This window comes from Ranitomeya imitator, chromosome 3 (genome assembly GCF_032444005.1).
Source record: "Ranitomeya imitator isolate aRanImi1 chromosome 3, aRanImi1.pri, whole genome shotgun sequence".
NCBI classification, from domain to species: Eukaryota; Metazoa; Chordata; class Amphibia; order Anura; family Dendrobatidae; genus Ranitomeya; species Ranitomeya imitator.
This window is the reverse complement of record NC_091284.1, coordinates 453,667,370-453,690,570: the sequence shown is the minus strand read 5'-3', so window position 1 is coordinate 453,690,570 and position 23,201 is coordinate 453,667,370. Positions and strand designations below refer to the sequence as shown.

General features: G+C 49.3%; 1 protein-coding gene across 2 annotated transcripts in view; it reads left to right on the top strand.

The window, feature by feature from the left end:
* Positions 1 to 5,373: 5,373 nt before the first annotated feature.
* The window catches only part of RFFL (ring finger and FYVE like domain containing E3 ubiquitin protein ligase), a 152,827-nt gene continuing 134,999 nt past the window's right edge, over positions 5,374 to 23,201 (top strand). Inside the window, exon 1 of one of the 2 annotated variants that reach the window (XM_069757394.1) lies at positions 5,374 to 5,513. The gene's annotated coding sequence lies outside the window, so the exon portion shown is untranslated. The remainder of the gene's footprint in view (positions 5,514 to 23,201) is intronic. The other variant, XM_069757393.1, reaches the window with a different exon arrangement.

Below are 23,201 nucleotides of genomic sequence, written 5' to 3'. Positions count from 1 at the left end.
AGGCACTCTGGGATTCTGGACAGCAGAGCGGTGACGTCTGGGCCAGAGAGGTAGATCTGAGTGTCGTCAGCATAGAGGTGGTACTGGAATCCATGGGACTTTATGAGTTGTCCCAAGCCAAGTGTATAGATTGAGAAGAGTAGGGGTCCTAGAACAGAGCCTTGGGGGACTCCAACAGAGAGAGGGTGGGATGAGGAGGTAGTGTGGGAGTGGGAGACGCTGAATGTGCGGTTGGAAAGGTACGAGGCGATCCAGGAAAGGGCGAGGTCTTTGATGCCAAATCCTATAGAATAAGGCGTCTCTCCCCCCATAGTCATATACTGTAGAATAAGGCAGCACCCCCCCCCCTCTATAGGCAGATCCTATAGAATAAGGCATCACTCCCCCCATAGGCAGATACTGTAGAATAAGGCATCACTCCCCCCCTATAGGCAGATCCTATAGAATAAGGCAGCACTCCCCCCTATAGGCAGATCCTGTAGAATAAGGCAGCACCCCCCTACAAGCAGATACTGTAGAATAAGGCATCACTCCCACCTATAGGCAGATACTGTAGAATAAGGCAACACTCCCCCCATAGGTAGAGCCTATAGAATAAGGCAGCACTCCCCCCCCATAGGCAGATCCTGTAGAATAAGGCAGCACTCCCCCCATAGGCAGATCCTGTACAATAAGGCAGCACCCCCTATAGGCAGATCTTGTATATAAGGCAGCACTTCCCCCATAGGCAGACCCTGTAGAGTAAGGCAGCACTCCCCCCCCATAGGCAGATCCTGTAGAATAAGGCAGCACTCCCCCCATAGGTAGATACTGTAGAATAAGGCAGCACTCCCCCCTATAGGCATATACTGTAGAATAAGGCAGCACTCCCCCCTCCCTATAGGCAGATCCTATAGAATAAGGCATCACTCCCCCCCATAGGCAGATACTGTATAATAAGGCAGCACTCCCCCCCTCCCTATAGGCAGATCCTATAGAATAAGGCATCACTCCCCCTCATAGGCAGATACTGTAGAATAAGGCAGCACTCCCCCTCCCTATTGGCAGATCCTACAGAATAAGGCATCACTCCACAGGTCTCATGTTATCTATCTGCGGTAAATATGTTTGGAGGTTTTTCCATAGCTGCTAATTAACCCGCTATTTTCAGGCACTTTTATTTAGGTGCTTTTATTAGGATATTCGGTACCAGTGCTAGGGTAATACCCTTGGTACTATTACCTTTAGCCCTCTTTATACCTGACCTGTATGCGTGGTTGTTCATATCTATGCACTTTAGCACTTTTTCATATGGGTGTTCCCCTCTTAGTTTTCCTCATACATACTTCCCATTACCTGTTGTGAATTCTGCTCTTGGGTTCCCTCCAGTGGTTGTTGGTGGGAATACAGTTGTCTCTGACTCGCAGTCCTGGCCAGGTGTATCGGATAATTACAATTCTGACTGGGATATTTAGGTGTGCAGGATCCTTTAGCCCTTGCCAGTTGTCAATGTTTCTTTGGAAGTATTGGATCTCTGCCTGGCCTCTCCTTATCTGCCAGTTCAGCAAAGATAAGTGTCTGTTTCTTTTCCTGTGGCACACACGCAGTGTGCTTATTTTCAGTACTGTTCGTTTGTTTGTCTTTTGTCCAGATTAGACTGTGTCTGTGTTTTCTCAGTCTGGTTGGTTTCCCTGGAGTTGCAGATATACGCTCCTACATCTTTAGTTAGATGTAGGAAGTTTTTTGAATATTCTGCTGTGGATTTTTGAAGGGTTTTATACTGACCGCACAAAACTCTGTCCTATCCTGTCCTATCCAGCTAGAGTGGCCTCCTGTGCTAAATCCTGTTTTTTCTGCCTGTGTATGTTTTTGCCTCTCCGACTCACCGCCAATATTTGTGGGGGACTGTCTATCCTTTGGGGATTTTCTCTGAGGCAAGACAGTATTCCGATTTCTATCTTTAGGGGTATTTAGTCCTCCGGCTGTGACGAGGTGTCTTTTCTTTTCTCGGAAGTTTTCGCCTGCGGAACGCAATTATGATGTCGGCAATCGGGAGTTGTTGGCTATGAAGTGGGCATTTGAGGAGTGGCGACATTGGCTTGAGGGGGCCAAGCACCGTATTGTGGTCCTTACCAATCATAAGAATCTGATTTACCTTGAGTCTGCCAAACGGCTGAATCCTAGACAGGCTCGATGGTCCCTGTTTTTCTCCCGTTTTGATTTTGTGGTCTCGTACATTCCTGGTACTAAGAATGTTAAGGCGGATGCCCTCTCTAGGAGTTTTTTTCCTGATTCCCCTGGGGTTCTTGAGCTGGTTGGCATTCTGAAGGAAGGGGTGGTTCTTTCTGCCATCTCCCCTGATTTACGACGGGTTCTTCAGGAATTTCAGGCTGATAAACCTGACCGCTGTCCAGTGGGGAAACTGTTTGTTCCTGATAGATGGACTAGTAAAGTGATTTCTGAGGTTCATTGTTCTGTGTTGGCTGGCCATCCTGGGATTTTTGGTACCAGAGATTTGGTTGGTAGGTCCTTTTGGTGGCCTTCTTTGTCGCGGGATGTGCGTTCTTTTGTGCAGTCCTGTGGGATTTGCGCGCGGGCTAAGCCTTGCTGTTCCCGCGCTAGTGGGTTGCTTCTGCCTTTGCCGGTCCCTGAGAGACCTTGGACGCATATTTCTATGGATTTTATTTCAGATCTTCCGGTTTCCCAGAAGATGTCGGTTATCTGGGTGGTTTGTGACCGGTTTTCTAAGATGGTTCATTTGGTACCTTTGCCTAAATTGCCTTCCTCTTCTGATTTGGTTCCGTTGTTTTTTCAGCATGTGGTTCGTTTGCATGGCATTCCGGAGAATATTGTGTCCGATAGAGGTTTCCAGTTTGTTTCTAGGTTTTGGCGGGCCTTTTGTGCTAGGCTGGGCATTGATTTGTCTTTTTCTTCCGCATTTCATCCTCAGACAAATGGCCAGACCGAGCGAACTAATCAGACTTTGGAAACTTATTTGAGATGCTTTGTGTCTGCTGATCAGGATGATTGGGTGGCTTTCTTGCCATTGGCCGAGTTTGCCCTTAATAATCGGGCTAGTTCTGCTACCTTGGTTTCGCCTTTTTTTGTAATTTTGGTTGACCAAAAAAGGGGGGGGTAAACCTCAGCGTCCCTCTGCTCTGGGGCAGAGGGACGCCGAGGTTTACCCCCCTTATTTGGTCAACGATCAGGTATATTTTATCATCTTTCGGTTGTCCATGCCTTTTCTTGGGGGTGCATGGCTTATCTGGGAAACTAGGAATACTAGCGTTTAGCTATCTAGTTTTACACATTATTATAGCCAGGTGGGCATGTGCACCACATAGCACATACAGGCATGTCATCCTTGTGAGATATCATTCTTACTTTTGTGATAGTCCATACAATATTTGTGGGTAACCTATGGTAGAAAAGTCCCTCTTTCTGTGGTTCCAGTACCCTTGTTTGTCACTTATATATGTTGTTTTTAATTACTTTAATAAATGTGATTTTATATTGTACCATGGTGAGGTCAATTTATTTGGTTGTGATCACACCTCTAGTGATATAGCTTAATGTGTATGGTACAGTGTCTCCCTTTTTTGAGGGACATTTAGTAACACTATAGAGCAAATTTTGTGAATACATCTCTTGATACTGTGCCAAGCTGCTCCCTCTCTATACTACCCCCTCCACACTACTCAAACTCTATACTAAACTGTGCCCACTCACTTTTCTCCCCTCTATACTGTGTCCTCACACATTTCCCACTCCTTGATGTCTCGACAAACATCCACACTCCACATACTGTCTCCTCACTCATAGCCCCTGTCCCCCATAATATATCCTCACACATCCCCCTGCCCCTATACTGTCTTCTCACATATTCCCCCACAGGCTCATATACTGTCTCCCATACTGTTTCCTCACACATCCTCCTGCCCCCATCCTGTATCATCACACTTCACCCCTTGCCCCCATCCTGTATTGTCACACATCCTCCTGCCCCCATACTGTATCATCACTCTTGCTCCCCATACTGTCTCCTCACACATCCCCTTTGCCCCCATACTGTCTCTTCACACATCCCCCTTGCCCCCATACTGTCTCTTCACACATCCCCCTTGCCCCCATACTGTCTCTTCACATATCCCCCTTGCCCCCATACTGTCTCTTCACACATCCCCTCTGCTCTTCACACATTCCCACCTGCTCTCTATACGTTCTCCTAAAATATTACCTCCCCTTCCACTCGCGATACTGTTTCTTCACATATTTACCCCTACCCATACTTCAAACTGTGTCCCCTCCAAATACTGTCCCCTCACAAAAATGCCCATTACAACAGCGGTGTCAAACTGCATTCCTCGAGGGACGCAAACCATGCGGGTTTTCAAGATTTCCTTAGCATTGCACAAGGTGCTGTAATCATGATGTGTGTAGGTGATTAAATTATCACCTGTGCAGTACAAGGAAATCCTGAAAACATGACCTGTTTGCAGCCCTTGAGGAATGCAGTTTGACACCCCTGCATTACAATAAATCTTCTTTCTTCAGCTCCATTGCAACGCTTCCCCTACTAACGTTGGTTCTTGCCGCCTATGCGGCTGTGACTTATGTTAGGGCAGAGACTGCCGTATTTCTCGTGCGAGAATCGCATTGTAAACCTCGTACTGGCTGATGGCTCTATAGACCTGAGCTTGACGGCTGCATAGTAATACCTCATACTGTCTCGCTCAGGTCAGGAGAGGTGCCGGCCAGTCCGTGCAGTGCGATGCTATCCTCGCACGAGTTATACGGCAGTCTGTCTCTGCCCTTAGTAGTGCGCTCAGAGACCCAGAAGTGCCAGCGGGAAGGGCTTCAATTGTACGCACATCTGAAAGACACCTGTATGACTGAATGCTGAGCGCCGGCATGTTACGCTTTCTGAATCCCACTCCGGGAGCAGCAGACGGCAGCCGCCTAGCAGGTCCCACTAAACGTCTAATCAGGGGTCTCAATGCACCCCCATGCCCGCTGTGCCCTGGGCAAATGCCCGGCTGCTCCCCCTGGACACGCTCCTGGCACGGTATAAAGTGTCCCATATGGTTACATGCCATAATAACCCCACAACAGGGCAGCGTGTACATAACAGGACTTGTGGCTCTCACAGAAGCCTCCTGGGCTATGTGCAGTCCCACCACACGGGAGCCTCACTGCGCACTCACGGCCGCCCGTAGACAAACCTGTGCGTACGTCATAGAGTGAGGGAGACCTGACTAATGCCACAAGTCACGTGATTTCAGCTAGAAGATGAGAAGAGGCGTGGTCGACCAGCGTAGCCCTTCCCATGAAAGGCGTGGTTACAAGTGAGCGTTCTTTTGCTATTGGTCTAGCGCCCAGTGGGGGGCGTCGCTTGGGGCCGCCCACGTTCAGCCACTGCTCGGCTCTTCCTGCTGACTTGTGGTGGGAGCATGCCGCTGCTGGGACCCGTACGGCTGTGTGAGTGGTCGCGCTGCGGGCAGTGACGGGCTGCTGTGCCCCCGGCATCTACTCCGGTACGTACCCGGACACCCACCTGTGCGCTCTGCCACACTGCTGCGGGCGCCATAGGGAGCAGTGAGAGCAGGAAGCGCAGTGTGGACTTCACTCTGCTCGGGGCATAGACAGCTGGGACTAGTGGCCCTCACCCCATGGGCTCTCCAGCTCTTACATTCTGCTTCATTATTTGTAACTTCTGCCAAACTGAATTTTGTTTCTTGAAAACTTGCAATGTTGTGGGAAGGAGCGCCATGGCGGTGCCAGCGCGTGTGGCATCTGGTATTGGAGCTGGTGCGGCTCCTCTGCTGTTCTTCCTGGGAATGGCTGACTAAATTGTCATGTGGGTGTCCCCACACTCCCAGTGCTGTCCCTGACCCAGGGGGTTGTAGGCGCGCGCGCAGAGTGTCGTGGGGGCGCGTCGGTGACACCCAGGGTCCTCCTATTTGAGTTGGGTTCACACCAGCGTATTTCATGGTCCGTTAAGTGACCGCAGTGCCAGTACTGACCGTGCGTCGGCTGAGCTCCCAGTCTCGTATGCGTCAGTCTGGGCTTTGCGGTCTGTATATGGACGGTGAGATCTGCGCGTGTGAACACGGCCTGATCCTGGAGGAGGAACGTCACTATGCAGGTTTCTATAATCTGATGCTCCAGAATGATTATTTTAAGACACAAATGTTTCCTAAGATTGATGTGTCGGAAGAGCGAACAAGTCCTCTAAGGCCGCATTCAGACGTGCCGGACTCCATCTGTGCTTTTCGTTTTTCTTACTCTGAGTCACAGATCCTGATCACCCAAGACTGTGAGAACTATGGGCAGCGCACAGATGACAGCAGAGTGTTGTCTGTGATTACAGGGGATAGCCGGGACTTTGTTAAAGCCTACGCACTGACAGGCAGGTAATTGCACCGTACCTACCTACCTACCTGCCTGTTGTGCCCCGAATGCTCCAGCTGCCTCTGCTGACGTCATGTCCACACAGCAGTGGCTTCTTTTCACCCCTGCTCCGTAGACGTGGCGCGACAGCTGACGTCATGTCCACACAGCAGTGGCTTCTTTTCACCCCTGCTCCGTAGACGTGGCGCGACAGCTGACGTCATGTCCACACAGCAGTGGCTTCTTTTCACCCCTGCTCCGTAGACGTGGCGCGACAGCTGACGTCATGTCCACACAGCAGTGGCTTCTTTTCACCCCTGCTCCGTAGACGTGGCGCGACAGCTGACGTCATGTCCACACAGCAGTGGCTTCTTTTCACCCCTGCTCTGTAGACGTGGCGCGACAGCTGACGTCATGCTGGTTGACAGCCAGCTCCCCCAAATAGACAGTGGGGCTCCAGCTGTCAATCAACACGATGTTGGCAATCGCACTCCATCTACAGAAGAGGGCGGAAAAGAGGACGGCAGACGCAGCGTAGCTGCCAGCAGGAGAGGTATGTGCCGATGAACGGCATCGGGCACAAGAAGCGGCAGTGTTAGTGCTTACACACTCTTATTTTTTACAAAGTCCCCAGTATCCCCTTTACCATCACAATGGATAGGAGAAGCTGAGTAATTTATTTTATAGAAGAAAGTCACTGATGGTAACAAGTGACACGCGGAGGACGCACTGAGGAGCATCAGACCACAACACCGATGACAGTTGGGCCGTCCGGTAACTGCCGTCTGAGCGAGGCCTTACAGTTCGGACTTGTGACACTGGGAGGACGTGGGTTGTCACTGTCGTCATAGTACATAGTACGGCTGCTCTGTCATGCTGTAAAACGACAGCTCAGTTTCCATTCATTGCAGCAGACCTTTCCGACAAGTGATCTTTATGCTGCCGGTCATATACTTACACCAGGCACTAGGGACGCCTTTCTAGAAGCCATGTTATGCAACCAGGTCAGGTACTGTTTCCATTGCTCTCTGATTTCGAGATCTCGTTATTGTCAGTAAATGGTGCAATTCTTTCTATCCAGAAAGTCCGACCAGATCAATAACAATTACCGTCCGAGAGACACGGAAGGATTTTCTTTTCTCAGGTGTCACCCTAGTTGCTTCAGTTTTTCAGTAGATTATCAGAACCTTTCATTTATCCAATGACTCTAGGGTGCGTTCACTCATCCATTATTGGACAGCACTCATAGTCTCACAGGTCCATTCACACACCCATGAAAATGACGGGTCCGAAGATGGAATCGGTGAAACTCGGGGCATGCCCCGTTCTGATCCAATAGTGAGGATAGGACATACTTAGCGGTCTGTGTGCTCTTTGGTAAAAAAAAATCGTGCGGCACACGGTGTGAGACTGCACCCTCGGTAATGTATCAGTTAATAACAAATGAAGCTAGGAATGATCTCTGAAGTAAAAAGTATGTCCTCAAAGTTTCCTGAAGCTCCCTAGTCTAGTCCGCTAAAAAGATGAGAATAGGACATGCCATGAGTCTCCGGATTGGATACACAGGTCTGATTTTAAAACTGATGTGTGTACAAATCAATGAAACTCTGTGTTCATGTGCTGTTCTGACACAGGTACGGTCAACAAATAGATTTTCAGTGTCCACTCACTGACTGGATAACGAGATGTCGAGAATAGTGTACTCGTTATATTCAAGATGTCTCTGTCCGTGAACGGAAGCTGACAAAGGCTCGTGCACACCACGGATTGTTGGACGAGTGTTTTCCATGGTTTTCATGGATACCTCTGATATTCTGTGCACACTTTTGATTTTTCTTTTTTTCCCTTGGAGTGAGTGGTCCAAGGTAAAAATCAGAGACCGATTTTGATCCGAGAATCTGATGGCACTCGCCCATTCAAGTCTATGGTTCCCTGAAAAAAAAAAACGGAACCGCACTCTGATGACATCTTGAATATAATGATTACACTATTTTCAATATCTCTTTTTCCAGGACGTCCCTCCTGACAGCACCCCGGAGGACGTCCTCCTCGCAGGGACAGGAAACACACGAGAGTTCAAATATCCGGTTCCATCCACCGATCCTCAGTGTTTTTCCTGTCCCTGCACGGAGGGACACACGCAGAGAAGCCGCAGGCTTACCGGGCTCAGGAGGATCGGGTGGGTCCTCCAAACCTTTCTCGTGTTAAGCGGCCCAGGGTCGAAACTCCCCGGAGGGGAGTCCCTCTACCCCAAAGGCCCGGAGCGGACGAGGCTCCAGGATCGAACCGCTCCTCCCGGTGGGAGGCTCTGGGTTCAGGACGCGGCAACGATCCATCAGCGTCTCCCTTTGGCAGCGAGCGCAGGTTTGGAGACGCTACAGCGGCGGCACTTCCGCGTATGGGGAGTCGCGTCACTTCCGGTCTCATCGGAGACGGCAGAACATCACTTCCGGTGGCGTTCTATGAGCAGTAAAGCAGACGCTCCAGCGGGAGAAAGCCAACAGAGCGGTCGCTACTGCGCTAGCGTCCAGCACCTGAGGAGGAGGCTTCACCATCTGCTACATGCTATGGAAGAAAGAAACGTCGAGGAGGGGGTAAGTCTGCCCTGGGCAGTATACCCCTTGTATCCAGGAGATCCCTCGTTCCATCTAGCCTATTCTCCCTATCTTATGTTGTCTAGGATAAGGGAAACCCCGCTGCTCCCCCGGTCGCGACTAAAAAATCTGGGGGTCAGGGTCGGTCCAGCAGAGGATCCTACAGAGGCTCCCGGGGACAGAGTAGTAGGAACAGAGGTTCTTTCTTTAACCCTGCCTATAAGAACAAGTTTTCATGACGCCACTTGTATCGGGGGGAGGCTTCGGAAGTTTGCAGGAAATTGGGCGCAAATTACGCAAAATCAGTGGGTTCTCAGTACTGTATCCGAGGGTTACAGTATAGAACTTTATTCCCCTCCCCCAGAAAGGTACATTACTCCTACGCTAATCGTGGCAGATTCGGCCATATTAAAAGACTTACAGGAAATGATCAGGACAGAGGTAATAATTCCTGTCCCTCAGTCAGAGTTGGGGAAAGGTCACTACTCTTCCCTTTTTACTATCGCTCGGCCATCTGGCGACACCCGCACCATAATAAATTTAAAACCTTTGAACCATTGGGTGAGATACAAAAGGTTCCGCATGGAATCCATTCGTTCTGCAATCCCTCTTATACAGGTCCTTCTCAAAAAATTAGCATATAGTGTTAAATTTCATTATTTACCATAATGTAATGATTACAATTAAACTTTCATATATTATAGATTCATTATCCACCAACTGAAATTTGTCAGGTCTTTTATTCTTTTAATACTGATGATTTTGGCATACAACTCCTGATAACCCAAAAAACCTGTCTCAATAAATTAGCATATTTCACCCATCCAATCAAATAAAAGTGTTTTTTAATAACAAACAAAAAAACCATCAAATAATAATGTTCAGTTATGCACTCAATACTTGGTCGGGAATCCTTTGGCAGAAATGACTGCTTCAATGCGGCGTGGCATGGAGGCAATCAGCCTGTGACACTGCTGAGATGTTATGGAGGCCCAGGATGCTTCAATAGCGGCCTTAAGCTCATCCAGAGTGTTGGGTCTTGCGTCTCTCAACTTTCTCTTCACAATATCCCACAGATTCTCTATGGGGTTCAGGTCAGGAGAGTTGGCAGGCCAATTGAGCACAGTAATACCATGGTCAGTAAACCATTTACCAGTGGTTTTGGCACTGTGAGCAGGTGCCAGGTCGTGCTGAAAAATGAAATCTTCATCTCCATAAAGCATTTCAGCCGATGGAAGCATGAAGTGCTCCAAAATCTCCTGATAGCTAGCTGCATTGACCCTGCCCTTGATGAAACACAGTGGACCAACACCAGCAGCTGACATGGCACCCCACACCATCACTGACTGTGGGTACTTGACACTGGACTTCAGGCATTTTGGCATTTCCTTCTCCCCAGTCTTCCTCCAGACTCTGGCACCTTGATTTCCGAATGACATGCAAAGTTTGCTTTCATCAGAAAAAAGTACTTGGGACCACTTAGCAACAGTCCAGTGCTGCTTCTCTGTAGCCCATTTCGGCACCTGTAGCCCATTTCCTGCACACGCCTGTGCACGGTGGCTCTGGATGTTTCCACACCAGACTCAGTCCACTGCTTCCTCAGGTTCCCCAAGGTCTGGAATCGGTCCTTCTCCACAATCTTCCTCAGGGTCCGGTCTCCTCTTCTCATTGTACAGCGTTTTCTGCCACATTGTTTCCTTCCAACAGACTTACCATTGAGGTGCCTTGATACAGCACTCTGGGAACAGCCTATTTGTTGAGAAATTTCTTTCTGGGTCTTACCCTCTTGCTTGAGGGTGTCAATGATGGCCTTCTTGACATCTGTCAGGTCGCTAGTCTTACCCATGATGGGGGTTTTGAGTAATGAACCAGGCAGGGAGTTTATAAAAGCCTCAGGTATCTTGCATGTGTTTAGAGTTACCGTAATTAGTTGATTCAGAAGATTAGGGTAATAGGTCGTTTAGAGAACCTTTTCTTGATATGCTAATTTATTGAGACAGGTTTTTTGGGTTATCAGGAGGTGTATGCCAAAATCATCAGTATTAAAACAATAAAAGACGTGACAAATTTCAGTTGGTGGATAATGAATCTATAATATATGAAAGTTTAATTGTAATCATTACATTATGGTAAATAATGAAATTTAACACTATATGCTAATTTTTTGAGAAGGACCTGTAAATCAAAACGCGGTCATGTGCACTATCGACCTAAAAAGGGCCTACTACCAGGTCCCAGTACATCCTTTATCTCAGAACCTGCTGAGATTTGCAGTAGCTCTGCCATCTCGGATCTGCCATTTTCAATTTCAAGGCCTCCCCTTCGGTCTGGCTTCCGCTCCTCGTATTTTTACCAAGCTTGTATCCAGGGGCGGATTATAAGAGGGTCAATCTGGGCGGTAGCCCAGGGCCCAGTGGTGTGGGGGGGCCCTGGGCTGCCGCACAGATTGACCGCCGGCCGCCGCCATCATTCAGGGCATTACTCGCATGATTGATTCGCATCATATGACAGCACAGTGAGTCACGGTCAGTGACACACAGTGGCACCCCCGGCCGTGAGTCACCAGCCGCCCGCCCCTGTCAGACTGCTGTTGTTGCCGGCGCCGCAGTGGCGACGCGCACGCGCCGACGCGTTAACCTCCTCCTCCTTATGTGCCGGGCCCGTGCGGCCGGCCGCCGTGCCCCTGCCGTGCCGTCACTCTCACTGCCATTCCGTGCCGGGAGCCCCCCCGGACCCGGTGGGCAGAGAGGGGGCCCGCATCGGCCCCGTCTCATCTGCTCACCGGGCCCCTGGCGGCGCTGCTGGAGGGAGCTCACCGCCTGGATCGCTGGTAAGGTGAGGACTGGAGAATTTTCTTTTTTTTTTTTTTTTTTATAACCTAACGGTGGAGGCGGAGCGGAGGAGGCGGACACTGGGGATGGATGGGGGGGGGGGGGGGGCAGAATGCTGGGAGCAGGAGGACACAGTCTGGGACTGGGGCAGTCTGATTTCTGGACACACTGGGTCTGGGGGGGCAGCAATGATGCTGGAGGAGGACACAGTCGGGACTGGGGACCTCAAATGATTGCATTTGCTATTGCTGGACACACTGGGGGGGGCAATGCAGGAGACACTGGGGGGGGGCAATGCAGGAGACACTGGGGGGGCAATGCAGGAGACACTGGGGGGGGCAATGCAGGAGACACTGGGGGGGGGCAATGCAGGAGACACTGGGGGGGGGCAATGCAGGAGACACTGGGGGGGGCAATGCAGGAGACACTGGGGGGGCAATGCAGGAGACACTGGGGGGGCAATGCAGGAGACACTGGGGGGGCAATGCAGGAGACACTGGGGGGGCAATGCAGGAGACACTGGGGGGGGGGAATGCAGGAGACACTGGGGGGGGCAATGCAGGAGACACTGGGGGGGGCAATGCAGGAGACACTGGGGGGGCAATGCAGGAGACACTGGGGGGGCAATGCAGGAGACACTGGGGGGGCAATGCAGGAGACACTGGGGGGGCAATGCAGGAGACACTGGGGGGGGGCAATGCAGGAGACACTGGGGGGGGGCAATGCAGGAGACACTGGGGGGGGCAATGCAGGAGACACTGGGGGGGGCAATGCAGGAGACACTGGGGGGGGCAATGCAGGAGACACTGGGGGGGCAATGCAGGAGACACTGGGGGGGCAATGCAGGAGACACTGGGGGGGGGGGGCAATGCAGGAGACACTGGGGGGGCAATGCAGGAGACACTGGGGGGGGCAATGCAGGAGACACTGGGGGGGGCAATGCAGGAGACACTGGGGGGGGCAATGCAGGAGACACTGGGGGGGCAATGCAGGAGACACTGGGGGGGCAATGCAGGAGACACTGGGGGGGCAATGCAGGAGACACTAGGGGGGGGCAATGCGGAAGGACACAGTCTCTGGGGACTGGCTGGGCAGATGATTGCTGTACAATGGACATACTGGGGCAATGATGCTGGAGGAGGACACAGTCGGGACTGGGGGCCCCAAAGATTGCATTTGCTATTGCTGGACACACTGGGGGGGGGGGGGAAATGCTGGAGGACACAGTCTGGGGACTGGCTGGGCAGATGATTGCTGGACACACTGGGGCAATGATGCTGGAGGAGGACACAGTCGGGACTGGGGGCCTCAAATGATTGCATTTGCTATTGCTGGACACACTGGGGGGGGCAATGTAGGAGACACTGGGGGGGGAGCAATGCAGGAGACACTGGGGCAGATTGCTGGAGACACTGGGGCAGATTGCTGGAGACACTGGGGCAATGCTGGAGACACTGGGGCAGATTGCTGGACACACTGGGGGTAATATGCTGGACACACTGGGGGAGATGATTGCTGGAGACACTGGGGCAATGCTGGAGACACTGGGGCAATGCTGGAGACACTGGGGCAATGCTGGAGACACTGGGGCAATGCTGGAGACACTGGGGCAATGCTGGAGACACTGGGGCAATGCTGGAGACACTGGGGCAATGCTGGAGACACTGAGCCAGATTGCTGGACACACTGGTGGTAATATGCTGGACACACTGTCTGGGGGAAATATGCTTGACATACTGGGGCAGATTGCTGGACACACTGGGGGTAATATGCTGGACACACTGGGGGTAATATGCTGGACACACTGGGGGTAATATGCTGGACACACTGGGGGTAATATGCTGGACACACTGGGGGTAATATGCTGGACACACTGGGGGTAATATGCTGGACACACTGGGGGTAATATGCTGGACACACTGGGGTAATATGCTGGACACACTGGGGCAGATTGCTGGACACACTGGGGGCAGGACTGGAGGCATGGGCAGAATAGACACGGGGCATGATTGGAGACACGGGGTAGAATGAAAGACATGGGGCAGGATTGGATCATGGGGCAGGATTGGATCATGGGGCAGGATGGATACTCATGAGTGCAGGATGGGAGAACATTTGGCTGGAGCCAGGAATGAGACAGGATGGGGGATATTATTACCATAGAGGCTAATTAAGGGATATTATTACTGCAGTGCTGTGTTTTTCTTTTATTTTTTGAGTATACTGTTTTAAATGGGGGGGTGGTCCTGTTACTGTGCAGAGTGACACTATATCGCCTTTTTTTCTTCATGTGGTGTAATGTAGAAGTTGTGAAAAATTAAGTAATGTGTTCTGCAAGCGGAGCTCGAGATAACTGTGTTATTTCCTGCAGAAACGAGAAATGATGGCGGTCTGTGCTGGATGAAAGATGAAGGACTTCACCTAGAGACGTCACTGGTGAGTCAGTGTTACCTATACACTGACACTATACACTGTATACTATATACAGAGGTCCTGTGTACACTGTCACCAGTGATCACTGTATTACCTCTACACAGACACTGCATACTAAGTACAGATCTCCTGTGAATACTGGCACTTATGGTGATAGTATTGTGTTTTTTTTTTTTTAATTTTTTTATTACTGATCAGTATTGTAGTATTCAGTCACTATGTGGTGGTAATATGTGGTCTGGAAATGGTGTTGTGGTATTTGTCCCTTGTATGTGCTATTTGGTCACCAAGTGGTAATATGTAGTCTTGACATGGTGCGGTGGTATTTGTCCCTTGTATGTGCTATTTGGTCACCAAGTGGTAATATGTGGTCTTGACATGGTGCGGTGGTATTTGTTCCTTGTATGTGATATTATTCGATCACTGTGGTTGTAATTTGTAGTCTGGTCATGCTGCGGTGGTATTTGTGCCTTGTATGTGGTGATATTGGTCAAGATATACCTAAATTGTATTGCAGATTTTAACAAATATTTAATAGGTTACAGTAGAGTAGGGCCCGGCCATTTTTCTGGAATAATCTGGTTCGGGTATATCATGACCCCCGTCACATGACCGGGGGGGCCCCACAGTGTGTGAACAGCCCGGGGCCCTGGCTACCCTTAATCCACCCCTGCTTGTATCAGAGATGGTGGCCTTTCTAAGGAATCAAGGCATCATAATAATTCCGTATTTAGACGATTTCCTTCTCGTGGCAGATTCCGTAAAGCTTCTAGAAGATCACACAGAGCAGACTATTGCTCTAATGAGACATCTCGGATGGGTGATAAACTGGCAGAAATCCGATCTCGTACCAGAACAGAGGAAAACCTTCCTGGGGGTGCTTCTGGACTCCAGACGCAGAATATCTTTATTACCCGACTTCAAGAGAATGATAATTCAGACTCGAGTCCGATACCTGTTGGAACATCGAATTTCCATAAGGACAGCTATGAAGGTTCTAGGCCTAATGACTGCCTGTATACCATGCGTCAGATGGGCACAGGCGCATTCAAGACAGCTACAAAAGCAGATCTTGACCACCTGGGATTGACGTCAGTCATCACTAGAGGCTCCATTAAGGCTGACGGGTCCAACTCGAAGATCTCTCATCTGGTGGATGCGATCAAAAAATCTAAAGGTGGGAGTTCTGTGGATCACTTCCCCTTACGTAGTGATTACTACGGACGCCAGCGCATGGGGCTGGGGAGCTCATCTACAAGGCAGAATTTTGCAAGGCAGGTGGCCAGAAAGTATTAAAAAACAGATCGTCCAATTTCAGAGAACTCTACGCCGTATGGCAAGCATTAAAACACAATCAGCTCAGTCTCTCAGATTGTCACGTAAGAATATTCTCAGACAACGTAACAACAGTCTCATTCCTGAACCATCAGGGAGGACCAAGATATCAACCACTGCAGGACCTAGCAGAGATGATCTTCAGCTGGGCAGAAGACACAGTGCTATCCATAACAGCGATGTTGTAGCAGATTACCTAAGCAGGCGGAACCTGTGTCCAACAGAGTGGGAATTGGAGCAGAGCATATTTCGAAGATTGTCTCAGATGGGGAACTCCCAACATCGACTTATTTGCAAGCAGGAGGAACGCGAAGACCCCAAGATTCTTCTCCCTGAACCCCTCGGATTTACCAGAAGGGGTAGATGCTCAGAGCCAGCGATGGGATCAACCTCTGTCATACGCATTTCCACCACTGGCGTTAATTCCCGCTGTACTACGAAAGATCAAGGAAGATCAGGCGGCAGTCATACTGATCGTACCGCATTGGCCAAGAAGGAGCTGGTTTCCAGTGCTGGGGACTCTAGCAATCGACAATCCAGTCGAATTGCCCATCAGAGGGAAGGTCATTCACCAGGGTCCAGTGTATCACCCAGACCCAAGCAAACTCCGTCTTTCAGCCTGGATCCTGAAAGGGACATCCTGAAGTCAAAAGGCTAGTCAGACCAGGTCATATCTACTATCCAGGGTAGTAGAAAACCAGTTACCTCAGCCATCTACAGTAAGATCTGGAAACGCTTTTGTCTAGAGAGAGGCAGGTCTGACGTTGTATCAGACTCGCCGGACATCCCGGGTATCTTAGACTTTCTACAGAATGGGTTTAATTTGGGTCTTCGTCCCAGCACATTGAAGGTCCAGGTGTCCGCGCTGAGTTCATTCCTGGATTACCCTTTGGCATCTCACCCATGGATAATAAGGTTCATTAGGGCCACTCAGAGAATGCGTCCCTCCATTAGACAGCTGTCTCCATCCGGGGACCTTAACTTGGTTCTTAGGGCCCTATGCAAGGGCGTCTACTCTTCGGGGGATAATATGCCTATTCCTATTCTCACTCGTAAAATAGCTTTTTTAGTGGCGATCACTACGGCTAAGAGGGTTGGAGAGATTCAGGCTCTTTGTATCAGAGATCCTTGCCTACAGATCAGGGAAGACTGCCTAATCCTGAAACTAGATCCAGCCTTTATCCCGAAGGTAGCCTCTACTAAAAATAGAAATCAGGAAATTATTCTCCCTTCATTTTGCAGTAATCCAGCTAACGACAAAGAAAGGGCCCTCCATTCTCTGGATGTTAGGCAAGGGGTATTAGACTACTTAAAAGCCACAGAATCTTGGCGTTTAGATCCAAACCTTTTCATTCTGTTCGGGGAAAGAATAAGGGTAAGAAGGCCTCTAAGGCCTCTATCACACGTTGGATCACTAATGTGATCTCAGACGCTTATAGGTCAGAAAGTATCTCTCCCCCTTCAGGTTTAAAAGCTCATTCTACCCGTGGTGTTTCTGCCTCCTGGGCGGAGCGTGCGGGAGCTTCGGTAGAACAGATCTGTAAGGCCGCAACGTGGGCCAGGGCTGACACTTTCTGTAGACATTATAAACTTGATGTAACTTCCGGTCAGCACACGGCTTTTGGGAGGAAGGTCCTCCAAGCGGTAATCCCACCCTGAGGAGGTCCTTTGGTACTCTCCGGGGTGCTGTCAGGAGGGACGTCCTGGAAAATAGGTATTAGTCATACCGGTAATTATGTTTCCAGGAGTCCATACTGACAGCTCCGGTAGTTCCCCCCCATGTATGTAATAAACTCCGGTATATTCAGAATTGTGCCTATATATTATTTTGTAATGTAATTAAGTCATTAAAATTTTATTTGCATTATTCCATGTTTTGGTTCTTGTTACAACACTGAGGATCGGTGGGTGGAACCGGATATTTGAACTCTCGTGTGTTTCCTGTCCCTGCGAGGAGGAGGAGGACGTCCTCCGGGGTGCTGTCAGTATGGACTCCTGGAAACATAATTACCGGTATGACTAATACCTATTATCCTGTCGGTGAGTGGACACTGACTGAGAATCTGCTTGTTGACTTCTCCAGAGCTCTCTTTTAGGCTGCTCTGACACAGCCATGACTCCATCCAGGTTCTCGGACAGCACACTTAGCCATAGTGCTTCATTGATCTGTACACACATCAGCCAGAGACGGATCTGTGTTTCCAATCCCAGAGACTTCCAACATGTCCCATTCCCACCCGTTCTGCAGATCAGACTAGGCCACTAAAGTCTGTGGGGAATCGTGGAACTTTGAGGACATACTTTGACCTTCAGAGCTCCTACCTAGTTTCATCTGTTTTTAACTGATACAAAATAGAGGTGTAGAAATTTTTTTTTTTTAATACAGTTTCTTGTCTTGATAAATCGCTATATGGTCTTGGCCACCATGCTGAAGCTCAGTTTCAGGGTGTCGGCAATCTTCTTACGATGGGCGGCACGGTGGCGCAGTGGTTAGCACAGCAGCCTTGCAGCGCTGGAGTCCTGGGTTCAAACCCCACCAAGGACAACATCTGCAAAGAGTTTGTATGTTCTCTCCGTGTTTGCGTGGGTTTCCTCCGGGCACTCCGGTTTCCTCCCACATTCCAAAGACATACTGATAGGGAATTTAGATTGTGAGCCCCATCGGGGACAGCAATGATAATGTGTGCAAAATGTAAAGCGCTGCGGAATATGTTAGCGCTATATAAAAATAAAGATTATTATTATTACAGCCTAGACTATATGTAGAGGAACAATTCTATTTTGTCACATCCTCAGAGAGTCCTTGGCCATGTTGAACTTCCAGTGACCAGTATGAGGGAATGTGAGAGCGATAACGCCAAATTCACCACACCTGTTCCCCATTCACATCTGACACCTTGTAACAGTAATGAGTCACATAACACCTGGAAGGGAAAATGGCTTATTGGGCACAATTTGGCCATTTTTACTTAGGGTGTACTCACTTTTGTTGCCAGCAGTTTAGACATTAATGGCTTTTTGCTGAGTTATTTAGAGGACACACCAAATTTACACTATTATGAAAGTTGTACACTGACTAATGTACCTTATATCAAAGGTCATATCTTCAGTATTGTCCCATGAAAAGATACAATAAAATGTTTAAAAAAAAATTGAGGGGTGTACTCACTTTTATGATATACTGTAACTCTCCACCTCTGAGAAAAACTGATGCCACTGTGATCAGAATAATTGGACCATTTTTCTTAAATGGAGAGAAAACAGCCGTGTGCATCTCCCATAAATCATAAAGTATATCAGAAAATTGCTGAACTTCATGCTCTGCTCTGGATCATACAAGGTCCAGCACAAGGTTCTTTTCCCCTCTAACATAATTTAAATGTGCCACTTTATTCATATGTTCTAATATATACATGTATCGTATATATTGACATTCTCATGAGTATAAAATTTGGTGCTGCTAAAGTGGTGTTCCATAGCAATCATTCAGATTACTTCATGAGAAAGTCTGGTGCCCCCATGCTCATAGGTTGTCTGGTCACTTCAAGATTGGCTGGTTTAGCCGACTTTCATCTCATGTCTATGGCCATTTTACACCCTGTGTAGAGGATGATCGATTTCAACCACAACGCGTTCTAGTTCTATTCTGTGATGTTACTGACAAGGCCACTGTTGTAATGTGACTCGCTAAGACCCTTTTACATGGGTTAATAGGGCACAATAGTGTTAGTATGAACACTCATTCCAAATCATTGCAAACATGGCAACAATCAGCCGCTACACGCTCGGTCATCAGTCAATCACGTCTTTTGTCATCGTTATCAGCATCTTCCCTGAAACAATATGACAATATACAGTCATGTCTGAAATGTTGCCACCCTTGAAATTCTTCCAGAAAATGAAATATTTCTCAAAGAAAATTATTACAATTATACATGTTTTGTTATATAAATGATTATTTCTTGTGTGTATTGAAACAACAGAAAAAAAGGCAAATTATACAAAATGTCAGACAAAACCCCCAAAATTAGCCTAACAAAAATTGATGGCACCTGTGCAAAATTGTGGGTAAACAACTTTTTCAAGCATGTGAAAAACTTTAGTTCAAACTCACCTGTGGCGACAAAACAACTGTGAGCAAAAAGAAAATCTCACCTGAAATCAGATAAGGGGATAAATTAAATCAATCTTTGCATTATTTGTCTGTGTTAGGCTGGTTTCACATTTGCGTTTTTTGCCGTTGCGTTTGTAACGCATTTAAACGCATGCGTTCAATTTTCCTATATTTAAAATTAAAAACGCATGCGTTTTTCTCTGATCGCCCATGACGGCACCACGGAGAGAGGGGATCCGCCCACCAAGGACAGGAAACCTACGGTTAAAAAGGCGGTACCACTCTCCTGCATCAGTTGGTTTCCTGTCCTTGATGGGAGACCTACGGACTTACCAGTTCGACGTTGGAATTCCGGGGCCAACCAGTCCGATTCAGGCAGCTGGGGTCCCTCTGCCTCGGCTAGGGTGGTGACCCGAAGCGCCACCGCTGGGAGCCAGTGGGCCGACAGGGTGTGCTGGGGAGGTGACAAGGAGTTCGCGGTCACCTCCCCAGGTAAGATGCAGCAGCGGCAACATCCAGGGGGGTCCCTCTGTGGTTGTGGGAGGTGCAGCGCGACCCTCCCTAAAACAAGCATAAGTCTGCACGCTGCACCGCCATCGGGCGTGCAGAGTAACGCGCTATAGGGACTGCATAGGACCGGGGGCGCCGGTCAGCAGCGCCATATCTGCTTCCCGGGCGCCATCTTGAAAGTTCGGCGCATGCCCGGGATCTAAGCTGGTCTCGCAAGGTTAGGACGCTTCCGCGCAGGCGCCGGCGGATCGCCGCTCGAGCGCTGGGCGCGGTCTGCGCAGGCGCCGGCGGGGCTTCCACTTGGGCGCTTAGCGCGGTTTGCGCAGGCGCCGGTGGGGCTTCCGCTCGGGCGCCTGGCGCGATCTGCGCAGGCGCCGGCGGAGTTACCGCTAGGGCGCTTGGCGCGGTATGTGGGCTCATGCGGGCGCCGGGCTTAATGCGCAGGCGCCGGCGTTCGGCGCTCCTCTCCGTGGAGCAGGCGCTACTGCGCAAGTGCAAAAAAAAAAAAAAAAAAAAAAAAAGCAAAGCGGCGGGAGGGTTTAAATAGAGGAATCCACATCCTCCCAGTGGCTCTGCAGTAATAAGCAGGAGCCTCAAGAGCTAATAGTGCCGCAGCGCCAGCTCAGCCGAGTGTTAAGGCAGCATCCGCAGACCAGCAGCAGTATGAGCGACCCAACATCACCTCAGCCCGAGTCACCTCCACCTGTAGCGTCGCCACAGCAGCAGCAGCAGCAAAAAAGGCGACAGCAGAAAGGGCACCAGGACACCAGCAAAGAACGCCAAAGGTCCCAACACAGTAAGGAGTCCAGTACGGCATCGGGGAAAAAGCCAGAGGCAGAGAATCCCCAACCGGTATTTATGGGTCCTGGAGGTGGTAAGTGGATCTTCGTGAATGTCAGAGACAGTAAGATTGTTATTTGTCTCTTTTAGGGGAGGAAAAGCGTAGGCAAAACTAAGCACAAAAGTTGTGCCATCTGTAGAGAGGATCTTCCACCTACATGGGATAAGAGACTATGCAATACTTGCATTCAGCAGACTGTATCTGAAAACCTTCCTGGGTTTGCAACAGATCTTAAAAGCCTGATTAAGGAGCAAGTGGAGGACACCTTCAGATCACTAAAAAGTGGGAAAAAAAGGAGAAAGACCAGACACAGGTCCCCATCTCCAGTCTCAAAATCCGAAAGCGATAGTGAGAGTTCAGTGTCCTCCAACTCCTCCACCTCATCTTCATCGTCTACTTCTTCCTCGGGGGGACATAACTGTTTCCCTCTAGAGGATACTGATGGCCTCATAAAAGCCGTGAGAAGTACCATGGGTTTGGTAGACTCCCACCCTAAAAAATCGGTACAAGACATCATGTTTGGGGGCCTGGAACAGAAAAAGAGAAGAGCTTTTCCTCTTAACGAAGCAATAGCAGCCTTAATTAAGAAAGAATGGAAGAAGCCCATGAGAAAGACTCTTTTAACTCCAAAAAGGAAATACCCCTTCGAGGAGGAATCCTGCTCCTTTTGGGAGAAGGCCCCCAAATTAGACGTAGCAATTGCTAAAGCCTCAAAAAAATTTGCCCTCCCGTTTGAGGACATGGGGGTCCTAAAAGACCCTATGGACAAGAAGGCAGATGCCTTTCTCAAAGGCTCCTGGGAGGCAGCGGGAGGAGGCCTGAAGCCGGCAGTAGCAGCAGCATGTACTTCACGCTCCCTGATGATTTGGCTGAACCAACTAGAGGGTCAATTAAAGGGGAAAACTTCCCGGGACTCAATGCTGAACATATTACCAGTAATGAGAGGGGCCGCGGCTTTCCTAGCTGATGCCTCGGCCGACTCCATCAGGCTATCCGCCAGAGCAGCAGTGTTTGCTAATGCGGCCAGGCGCGCCCTCTGGCTTAAGAATTGGCCAGGCGACCTGCAAACAAAAACAAAACTGTGTACCATCCCCTGCGAAGGAGAATTTCTGTTCGGTTCCACCCTAGATGACATCTTGGAAAAAGCAGAGGACAAGAAAAAGTCCTTCCCCTCTCTGGGTCTCCCCTCTTATAGGAAGCCCTTTCGGAACAAGAGGTTTTTCCGTAAGAACCCAGGGAGAGGCCAGGGGAAATGGGAAGATAAGAAGAACAAAAATAAGGGGTTTATCTTTAACAAAAACCTCAACGACAACAAAAAACCTTCACAATGAAGGTTCGCCCCAGGTGGGAGGGAGATTCTCTTTCTCCCAGCCTGGGAAAAGATTACCTCAAGTCGATGGATACTAAACATCATAGAATCAGGACTGAGGTTAACATTCAAGAGGTGCCCTCGTCCCTCGTTCAAGATAACATCCACAAGATCCTCGGCAGAAGAGCAGTTGACGCTAGAAAACGAGGTTGTCGGGTTAGTAAAAAAAGGAGTACTCCTGGAAGTTCCCCCTCAAGAAAGAGGGCAAGGGTACTATTCCCCTCAATTCCTGAGAAAGAAGCCAGATGGTTCCTTCAGGACCATTATCAATTTGAAAAACCTAAACAACTACCTAGAGGTTCAAGCATTCAAGATGGAAACGATAAAATCATCTATCAAAATGCTGTTTCCTCAATGCTTCATGGTGGTCCTGGACCTCAAGGACGCATATTATCACATCCCAATACACAAGGATCACCAAAGATTCCTCAGAATGGCGGTCCACATCAAGGGAGTCCTAAGCCACTTCCAGTTCTCAGCTCTACCATTTGGCCTAGCAATAGCCCCGAGGGTTTTTACAAAGCTGGTCGCGGAGGTAATGGCTCACCTCAGGGAAGAAAACACCCTGATCGTACCATATCTGGACGATTTCCTGGTGATAGGCTCCTCCCCGCAACATTGCAAGAGTCAACTAGACTTAGTGATTCATTCTCTAAAGGATCTGGGTTGGCTAATAAACCTAGAAAAATCCAGACTGGTGCCTTCTCAGGTTCAGGAGTACCTAGGGCTCACTCTAGACTCCAAAAAAATGGAATGTCGGCTCCCAGAGAGCAAAATACAAAAGATAAAAAGTTTAGTGTTAAGA